This window comes from Staurois parvus, unplaced genomic scaffold (genome assembly GCF_062004578.1).
Source record: "Staurois parvus isolate SC_StPar_1 unplaced genomic scaffold, SC_StPar_1.0 ptg000394l, whole genome shotgun sequence".
NCBI lineage: Eukaryota > Metazoa > Chordata > Amphibia > Anura > Ranidae > Staurois > Staurois parvus.
Window position 1 is genome coordinate 1,037,319 of NW_028318190.1, and position 10,789 is coordinate 1,048,107.

The window sequence follows — 10,789 nt, forward strand, 5'->3', positions numbered from 1 at the left end:
GTTAGTTAGGGCCACAGAATTGTTACTCAGGGACAGACACAGAATTGTTACTGAGGGCCACAGAATTGTTACTGAGGGCCACAGAACCGTTACTTAGGGCCACAGAAACGCTACTCAGGGACACAGAATTGTTACTGAGGGCCACAGAACCGTTACTTAGGGCCACAGAAAGGTTAGTTAGGGCCACAGAATTGTTACTCAGGGACAGACACAGAATTGTTACTGAGGGCAACAGAATTGTTACTGAGGGCCACAGAACCGTTACTTAGGGCCACAGAAACGTTAGTTAGGGCCACAGAATTGTTACTCAGGGACAGACACAGAATTGTTACTGAGGGCCACAGAATTGTTACTGAGGGCCACAGAAACGTTACTCAGGGACACAGAATTGTTACTGAGGGCCACAGAACTGTTACTTAGGGCCACAGAAACGTTAGTTAGGGCCACAGAATTGTTACTCAGGGACAGACACAGAATTGTTACTGAGGGCCACAGAATTGTTACTGAGGGCCACAGAACCGTTACTTAGGGCCACAGAAAAGTTAGTTAGGGCCACAGAATTGTTACTCAGGGACTGACACAGAATTGTTACTGAGGGCCACAGAATTGTTACTGAGGGCCACAGAAACGTTACTCAGGGACACAGAATTGTTACTGAGGGCCACAGAACTGTTACTTAGGGCCACAGAAATGTTAGTTAGGGCCACAGAATTGTTACTCAGGGACAGACACAGAATTGTTACTGAGGGCCACAGAACCGTTACTTAGGGCCACAGAAACGTTACTCAGGGACACAGAATTGTTACTGAGGGCCACAGAATCGTTACTTAGGGCCACAGAAACGTTAGTTAGGGCCACAGAATTGTTACTCAGGGACAGACACAGAATTGTTACTGAGGGCCACAGAATTGTTACTGAGGGCCACAGAACCGTTACTTAGGGCAACAGAAACGTTACTCAGGGACACAGAATTGTTACTGAGGGCCACAGAACTGTTACTTAGGACCACAGAAACGTTAGTTAGGGCCACAGAATTGTTACTCAGGGACAGACACAGAATTGTTACTGAGGGCCACAGAATTGTTACTGAGGGCCACAGAACCGTTACTTAGGGCCACAGAAACGTTAGTTAGGGCCACAGAATTGTTACTCAGGGACAGACACAGAATTGTTACTGAGGGCCACAGAATTGTTACTGAGGGCCACAGAAACGTTACTCAGGGACACAGAATTGTTACTGAGGGCCACAGAACCGTTACTTAGGGCCACAGAAAAGTTAGTTAGGGCCACAGAATTGTTACTCAGGGACTGACACAGAATTGTTACTGAGGGCCACAGAATTGTTACTGAGGGCCACAGAAACGTTACTCAGGGACACAGAATTGTTACTGAGGGCCACAGAACTGTTACTTAGGGCCACAGAAATGTTAGTTAGGGCCACAGAATTGTTACTCAGGGACAGACACAGAATTGTTACTGAGGGCCACAGAACCGTTACTTAGGGCCACAGAAACGTTACTCAGGGACACAGAATTGTTACTGAGGGCCACAGAATCGTTACTTAGGGCCACAGAAACGTTAGTTAGGGCCACAGAATTGTTACTCAGGGACAGACACAGAATTGTTACTGAGGGCCACAGAATTGTTACTGAGGGCCACAGAACCGTTACTTAGGGCCACAGAAACGTTACTCAGGGACACAGAATTGTTACTGAGGGCCACAGAACTGTTACTTAGGGCCACAGAAACGTTAGTTAGGGCCACAGAATTGTTACTCAGGGACAGACACAGAATTGTTACTGAGGGCCACAGAATTGTTACTGAGGGCCACAGAACCGTTACTTAGGGCCACAGAAACGTTAGTTAGGGCCACAGAATTGTTACTCAGGGACAGACACAGAATTGTTACTGAGGGCCACAGAATTGTTACTGAGGGCCACAGAAACGTTACTCAGGGACACAGAATTGTTACTGAGGGCCACAGAACTGTTACTTAGGGCCACAGAAACGTTAGTTAGGGCCACAGAATTGTTACTCAGGGACAGACACAGAATTGTTATTGAGGGCCACAGAACCGTTACTTAGGGCCACAGAATTGTTACTCAGGGACAGACACAGAATTGTTACTGAGGGCCACAGAATCGTTACTTAGGGCCACAGAAACGTTAGTTAGGGCCACAGAATTGTTACTCAGGGACAGACACAGAATTGTTATTGAGGGCCACAGAATTGTTACTGAGGGCCACAGAACCGTTACTTAGGGCCACAGAAATGTTACTCAGGGACACAGAATTGTTACTGAGGGCCACAGAACTGTTACTTAGGGCCACAGAAACGTTAGTTAGGGCCACAGAATTGTTACTCAGGGACAGACACAGAATTGTTACGGAGGGCCACAGAATTGTTACTGAGGGCCACAGAACCGTTACTTAGGGCCACAGAACCGTTACTCAGGGACACAGAATTGTTACTGAGGGCCACAGAACCGTTACTTAGGGCCACAGAAACGTTAGTTAGGGCCACAGAATTGTTACTCAGGGACAGACACAGAATTGTTACTGAGGGCCACAGAATTGTTACTGAGGGCCACAGAACCGTTACTTAGGGCCACAGAAACGTTACTCAGGGCCACAGAATTGTTACTGAGGGCCACAGAATCGTTACTTAGGGCCACAGAAACGTTAGTTAGGGCCACAGAATTGTTACTCAGGGACAGACACAGAATTGTTACTGAGGGCCACAGAATTGTTACTGAGGGCCACAGAACCGTTACTTAGGGCCACAGAAACGTTACTCAGGGACACAGAATTGTTACTGAGGGCCACAGAACTGTTACTTAGGGCCACAGAAACGTTAGTTAGGGCCACAGAATTGTTACTCAGGGACAGACACAGAATTGTTACTGAGGGCCACAGAATTGTTACTGAGGGCCACAGAACCGTTACTTAGGGCCACAGAAACGTTACTCAGGGACACAGAATTGTTACTGAGGGCCACAGAATCGTTACTTAGGGCCACAGAAACGTTAGTTAGGGCCACAGAATTGTTACTCAGGGACAGACACAGAATTGTTACTGAGGGCCACAGAATTGTTACTGAGGGCCACAGAACCGTTACTTAGGGCCACAGAAACGTTACTCAGGGACACAGAATTGTTACTGAGGGCCACAGAACTGTTACTTAGGGCCACAGAAACGTTAGTTAGGGCCACAGAAATGTTACTCAGGGACAGACACAGAATTGTTACTGAGGGCCACAGAATTGTTACTGAGGGCCACAGAAACGTTACTCAGGGACACAGAATTGTTACTGAGGGCCACAGAATCGTTACTTAGGGCCACAGAAACGTTAGTTAGGGCCACAGAATTGTTACTCAGGGACAGACACAGAATTGTTACTGAGGGCCACAGAATTGTTACTGAGGGCCACAGAACCGTTACTTAGGGCCACAGAAACGTTACTCAAGGACACAGTATTGTTACTGAGGGCCACAGAACCGTTACTTAGGGCCACAGAAACGTTAGTTAGGGCCACAGAATTGTTACTCAGGGACAGACACAGAATTGTTACTGAGGGCCACAGAATTGTTACTGAGGGCCACAGAACCGTTACTTAGGGCCACAGAAACGTTACTCAGGGACACAGAATTGTTACTGAGGGCCACAGAATCATTACTGAGGGCCACAGAAACGTTAGTTAGGGCCACAGAATTGTTACTCAGGGACAGACACAGAATTGTTACTGAGGGCCACAGAATTGTTACTGAGGGCCACAGAACCGTTACTTAGGGCCACAGAAACGTTACTCAGGGACACAGAATTGTTACTGAGGGCCACAGAACTGTTACTTAGGGCCACAGAAACGTTAGTTAGGGCCACAGAATTGTTACTCAGGGACAGACACAGAATTGTTACTGAGGGCCACAGAATTGTTACTGAGGGCCACAGAATTGTTACTGAGGGCCACAGAACCGTTACTTAGGGCCACAGAAACGTTACTCGGACACAGAATTGTTACTGAGGGACACAGAATTGTTATTCAGGGCCACAGAATTGTTACTCAGGGACAGACACAGAATTGTTACTCAGGGACACAGAATTGTTACTCAGGGACACAGAATCGTTGAATTAAAGAGTATGTCAGACAACATGCAGAGGAGTGGCAGAGGAGGCAATGTTTTAGGAGCGAGCAGACGTGGCAGCAGAGGAAGGGGTCGAGGCAGCACTAGTCGCAGCCAGAGGCCAGTGCTCCCGGTGTCATCCAGCGGTCGTGTCTCCACCGACAACCCTGCCGTCATCGATTGGTTGGCTCGGTCGTCTTCCTCTTCCCAGGTCACCTCTGACACCTACAGCCAACGGTCGGTGGGTACGTCAGACACAACCGTTAGTTGGCATGGCCCGGGAGCAAGCCCACTGAAATCACGTGTCCTCTACCTGCCCCTGTCCTTTGGTGTTCCCTCACCAAGCGAAGTATCGCATGCTGTGGGCTCAGCCCCACTGTACAGTGAGGAAGAGCTAACAGGGCGGTCAGGAATGGGGGGAGACATCCGCCTCTTCAGCAGCCAGGCGAAGAAGTACTGGCGAGGAGAGTGGCTCGGTAGCCGGTCTAGAGACAGGTCTGTCTCCTGACCCAGACGCAGCCGAGGGGGCTAGTAGTGAGGCGGAGACCCTACTTGATGATGAGGAGGTTGATCGCACTTGGCAGCCTCGTCGTCATCAGGCAATTTCTTCCGCATCATCAGGAGAAGAGGGTGCCAGCTTGGCAGCGAGCGAAACAGTCGGTGGGTTGCCCAGGAGGCAGCAGGGTCGCAGCAGTGTCAGTGGAGCCAAACGGCCATGGAGTAGAGCACCAGCTCCACTGCAGCCTACCACCACGGCCAGTAGTGGTGCTGGTGTGCACGGAGGAAGTAGCAGTCAGCCAGTGAGGAGTAGCGGGGGCAAAGTTTCCTACTCGGCGGTGTGGCAATTTTTCGTCAAGCCGCCCGAGGAAGTAAACGTAGCCGTATGTCGACTATGTGGCCAGAAAGTCAAGCGTGGCCAGGGGGCCCATGTTGGGACTACAGCGTTGCGTCAGCATATGCAGCGTCGCCATTTGGTGGCCTGGGAAAACCGTGATAAAGATACGGCGGTTCTGCCTGACCCAGCCCCCGCTCCATCACCCGCTCCGTTACTTGCTCCGTTACCCGACGTCAATCGCCCTCTATCAGCCAGTCAAGGCTCCAACACCTCTGCTGAGGGGAGTTGTCGCTCGTTGGCATCTTCCGCTCGTTCAGATGCTCCTTCTCCTGCTACTCCTCTTCACGGATTCCGTCAGCAGTCTTTCTTGGAATCCGTTTCCAAGAGACAACAGTTTGCGAGCACGCACCCGACGGTGCAAAAGCTGAACGTCCTCCTGTCCAAGTTGCTGGTGCTGCAGTCCCTCCCTTTCCAACTGGTGGACTCAGCACCTTTCCGAGAAATGATGGCTTGTGCCGTGCCGCGGTGGAGAGTGCCAAGCCGTCATTTCTTCTCCAAAAAGGCAGTGCCAGCCCTGCATTCACATGTAGAAGAGATGGTGGGCCAGTCTTTGAGCATGTCGGTCTCTGCCAAAGTGCACGGCAGCGCCGACGTGTGGAGCTGTAACTACGGTCAGGGACAGTACATGTCATTTACGGCCCACTGGGTGAACGTGGTGCCGGCACAGCCGCACCAGCAACTTGGACAGGTCACGACGCTTTTGCCTCCACGTTTGCACGTCCTTGGTCCAGCAAACATGTCCGCCTCTACCACCTCTTCTTCCGCCGTGTCCTCAGCCGCCACCCCCGTGCCAAGTCCCATTACCCGACCGGCATATCACATGTGCAGGGCGCAACGGTGTCACGCTGTGCTGCACCTGGTATGCCTTGGCGAACGTAGTCACACAGGGGAGGAACTTCTGAGTGTACAGAGAAATCGACAGATGGCTGTCTCCGCGCAAACTGAAAATCGGAACCATGTTGACCGACAACGGAAAGAACATGGTGCCTGCTCTGCGTCAAGGAAGGTTGTGCCATGCGCCATGCATGGCTCACGTGTTCAATCTGGTTGTCAAGCGGTTCCTAAAATCCACTATCCCACTGCAAGACATCCTTAAAATGTCACGTAAACTTTGCATGCATTTCAGCCATTCCTACAGCGCAAAGCACACCCTCCTTGAGCTGCAGCGGCAGAACGGAATTCCACAGCATCGCCTGATCTACGACGTTGCAACAAAGTGGAATTCAACCCTACACATGTTAGACCGCCTTTACGAGCAGCGAAAGGCCATCACCGATTTCCTGATGTTACAAGCGGATAAAGGTACTCCCCTGTGTAACTTAGATGTCAGCCATTGGCAGCTTATGCGTGACACCTGCCGCTTGCTCAGGCCCTTTGAGGAGGCCACGCTATTCGTGAGTCGGCAGGACTATGGGATGAACGACGTCATTCCTCTGTTGCACGTCCTGGAACAAATGCTGTTAACAATGGCTGGTCAGGGTGCGGTAGACGTGGCGCACAGATCTCAACGCCACATGACCCCTGTGGGGGCAGGACAGGAAGAAGAGGAGGAGGTAGAGGAAGACATTTGTGCTCAGGAATTATTGAGTGAAATGGGTGGTTTTTCCACTCAGCGGACAGGAGTGGAGGAGCAGGAGCATCTGGTAGAGGAGGAGGAGGAGGAGACAGAGGACCCAGACGCACCGTGGCAGTATGCTGTGGAGATGGAGGCAGGGAGTCCCTCGCATTCCTTGGCACAAATGGCCCTTAGCATGCTCGGTTGCTTGCGTAGCGACAGCCGAATAATAACCATCAGACAGAGGGATGACTTTTGGCTGTCCACCTTGTTGGACCCTCGCTACCGTTCCAAAATGGTGGCCTTTTTCACACCTGCTGAGAGGGAGGCCAAAATTACGTACTATAAAAACCACCTATGTAGTCAGTTGGTCTCTGCCTTTCTGCGCCAACGTCCATCCTCAGACACTGTGGGCCCTGTGCGCTCGCGTTCCGCTGCCATGGCAGCAGGGGAGGGGTGGGGTGGTAGGAGCAGTGGCAGCTCCACCAGCAGCGGCTGCCTCAGTCTGCAGTCGATGATGAGTAGCTTTCTTCACCAGAGCAGTGAGGAAACTACTAACCAGCCGCAGCAGCAGCAGCATCAGGTGGACCTGGAGCAGGAGCTCAAACAACAGGCTTGGGCCTACTTGGACAGCACCCTGCCAACCGAGGTAGACAATCCCCTTGACTACTGGGCAACGAAACTTGACCTTTGGCCCCAACTAGCTGAATTTGCCCTTGAAAGGCTGTCATGCCCGGCCAGTAGCGTGGCATCGGAGCGCGTGTTTAGTGCGCAGGAGGTATTGTAACTCCGCGGAGGACACGACTGTCCACCCAAAGTGTGGAGAGACTCACGTTTGTGAAAATGAATCAGGCGTGGATTAGTCTGGATTTCAAACCACCAGTTCCTGACACAACTGACTAAATCCGCCATGAATCATGCCCCAAACATGTGCCACTTTCAGGTCTCCGCACACTGCTGCTGGGTTCCATTTTGTCATAGGGTGCTGGCAGATTACGGGCCTCCCATTGCTGCTGCCAGGCACCTAATCTGCCATGGGCCCCCGTACCGCCTCCTCATGCTGCTGCCAGGTCCACAGTGTGTCATGCCATGTGCCACTATCAGGTCTCCTCACACTCCTGCTGGTTTCCATTTTGTCATAGGTTGCTGGCAGATTACAGGCCTCACATTGCTGCGGCCAGGCCCCTAATCTGCCATGGGCCCCTGTACCGCCTCCTCACGCTGCTGCAAGGTCCACAGTGTGTCATGCCATGTGCCACTTTCAGGTCTCCTCACACTGCTGGTGTGTTTCATTTTGTCATAGGGTGCTGGCAGATTACGGGCCTCCCATAGCTGCTGCCAGGCCCCTAATCTGCCATGGGCCCCTGTACCGCCTCCTCACGCTGCTGCAAGGTCCACAGTGTGTCATGCCATGTGCCACTTTCAGGTCTCCTCACACTGCTGGTGTGTTTCATTTTGTCATAGGATGCTGGCAGATTACGTGCCTCACATTGCTGCGGCCAGGCCCCTAATCTGCCATGGGCCCCTGTACCGCCTCCTCACGCTGCTGCTGGGTCCACAGTGTGACATGGGTTCCTGTACCGCCTCCCATTGCTCCCACTCTGCCATGTGCCACTTTCAGGTCTCCTCACACTCCTGTTGTTTTCCATTTTGTCATAGGTTGCTGGCAGATTACAGGCCTCCCATAGGTGCTGCCAGGCCCCAAATCTGCCATGGGCCCCCGTACCGCCTGGTCACGCTGCTGCTGGGTCCACAGTGTGTCATGGGTCCCTGTACGGCCTCCCATTGCTGCTGTTTCCATTGCTCCCACTCTGCCATGTGCCACTTTGAGGTCTCCTCACACTCCTGCTGGTTTCCATTTTGTCATAGGTTGCTGGCAGATTACAGGCCTCCCATAGGTGCTGCCAGGCCCCAAATCTGCCATGGGCCCCCGTACTGCCTGGTCACGCTGCTGCTGGGTCCACAGTGTGTCATGGGTCCCTGTACCGCCTCCCATTGCTCCCACTCTGCCATGTGCCACTTTGAGGTCTCCTCACACTCCTGTTGTTTTCCATTTTGTCATAGGTTGCTGGCAGATTACAGGCCTCCCATAGGTGCTGCCAGGCCCCAAATCTGCCATGGGCCCCCGTACCGCCTGGTCACGCTGCTGCTGGGTCCACAGTGTGACATGGGTCCCTGTACCGCCTCCCATTGCTCCCACTCTGCCATGTGCCACTTTCAGGTCTCCTCACACTCCTGTTGTTTTCCATTTTGTCATAGGTTGCTGGCAGATTACAGGCCTCCCATAGGTGCTGCCAGGCCCCAAATCTGCCATGGGCCCCCGTACCGCCTGGTCACGCTGCTGCTGGGTCCACAGTGTGACATGGGTCCCTGTACCGCCTCCCATTGCTCCCACTCTGCCATGTGCCACTTTGAGGTCTCCTCACACTCCTGTTGTTTTCCATTTTGTCATAGGTTGCTGGCAGATTACAGGCCTCCCATAGGTGCTGCCAGGCCCCAAATCTGCCATGGGCCCCCGTACCGCCTTGTCACGCTGCTGCTGGGTCCACAGTGTGTCATGGATCCCTGTACGGCCTCCCATTGCTGCTGTTTCCATTGCTCCCACTCTGCCATGTGCCACTTTCAGGTCTCCTCACACTCCTGTTGTTTTCCATTTTGTCATAGGTTGCTGGCAGATTACAGGCCTCCCATAGGTGCTGCCAGGCCCCAAATCTGCCATGGGCCCCCGTACCGCCTGGTCACGCTGCTGCTGGGTCCACAGTGTGTCATGGGTCCCTGTACCGCCTCCCATTGCTCCCACTCTGCCATGTGCCACTTTGAGGTCTCCTCACACTCCTGTTGTTTTCCATTTTGTCATAGGTTGCTGGCAGATTACAGGCCTCCCATAGGTGCTGCCAGGCCCCAAATCTGCCATGGGCCCCCGTACCGCCTGGTCACGCTGCTGCTGGGTCCACAGTGTGACATGGGTCCCTGTACCGCCTCCCATTGCTCCCACTCTGCCATGTGCCACTTTCAGGTCTCCTCACACTCCTGCTGGTTTCCATTTTGTCATAGGTTGCTGGCAGATTACAGGCCTCCCATAGGTGCTGCCAGGCCCCAAATCTGCCATGGGCCCCCGTACCGCATGGTCACGCTGCTGCTGGGTCCACAGTGTGTCATGGGTCCCTGTACCGCCTCCCATTCCTCCCACTCTGCCATGTGCCACTTTGAGGTCTCCTCACACTCCTGTTGTTTTCCATTTTGTCATAGGTTGCTGGCAGATTACAGGCCTCCCATAGGTGCTGCCAGGCCCCAAATCTGCCATGGGCCCCCGTACCGCCTGGTCACGCTGCTGCTGGGTCCACAGTGTGTCATGGGTCCCTGTACCGCCTCCCATTGCTCCCACTCTGCCATGTGCCACTTTCAGGTCTCCTCACACTCCTGCTGGTTTCCATTTTGTCATAGGTTGCTGGCAGATTACAGGCCTCCCATAGGTGCTGCCAGGCCCCAAATCTGCCATGGGCCCCCGTACCGCTTCGTCACGCTGCTGCTGGGTCCACAGTGTGTCATGGGTCCCTGTACGGCCTCCCATTGCTGCTGTTTCCATTGCTCCCACTCTGCCATGTGCCACTTTGAGGTCTCCTCACACTCCTGTTGTTTTCCATTTTGTCATAGGTTGCTGGCAGATTACAGGCCTCCCATAGGTGCTGCCAGGCCCCAAATCTGCCATGGGCCCCCGTACCGCCTCGTCACGCTGCTGCTGGGTCCACAGTGTGTCATGGGTCCCTGTACGGCCTCCCATTGCTGCTGTTTCCATTGCTCCCACTCTGCCATGTGCCACTTTCAGGTCTCCTCACACTCCTGCTGGTTTCCATTTTGTCATAGGTTGCTGGCAGATTACAGGCCTCCCATAGGTGCTGCCAGGCCCCAAATCTGCCATGGGCCCCCGTACCGCCTGGTCACGCTGCTGCTGGGTCCACAGTGTGTCATGGGTCCCTGTACGGCCTCCCATTGCTGCTGTTTCCATTGCTCCCACTCTGCCATGTGCCACTTTCAGGTCTCCTCACACTCCTGTTGTTTTCCATTTTGTCATAGGTTGCTGGCAGATTACAGGCCTCCCATAGGTGCTGCAGGCCCCAAATCTGCCATGGGCCCCCGTACCGCCTGGTCACGCTGCTGCTGGGTCCACAGTGTGTCATGGGTCCCTGTACCGCCTCCCATTGCTCCCACTCTGCCATGT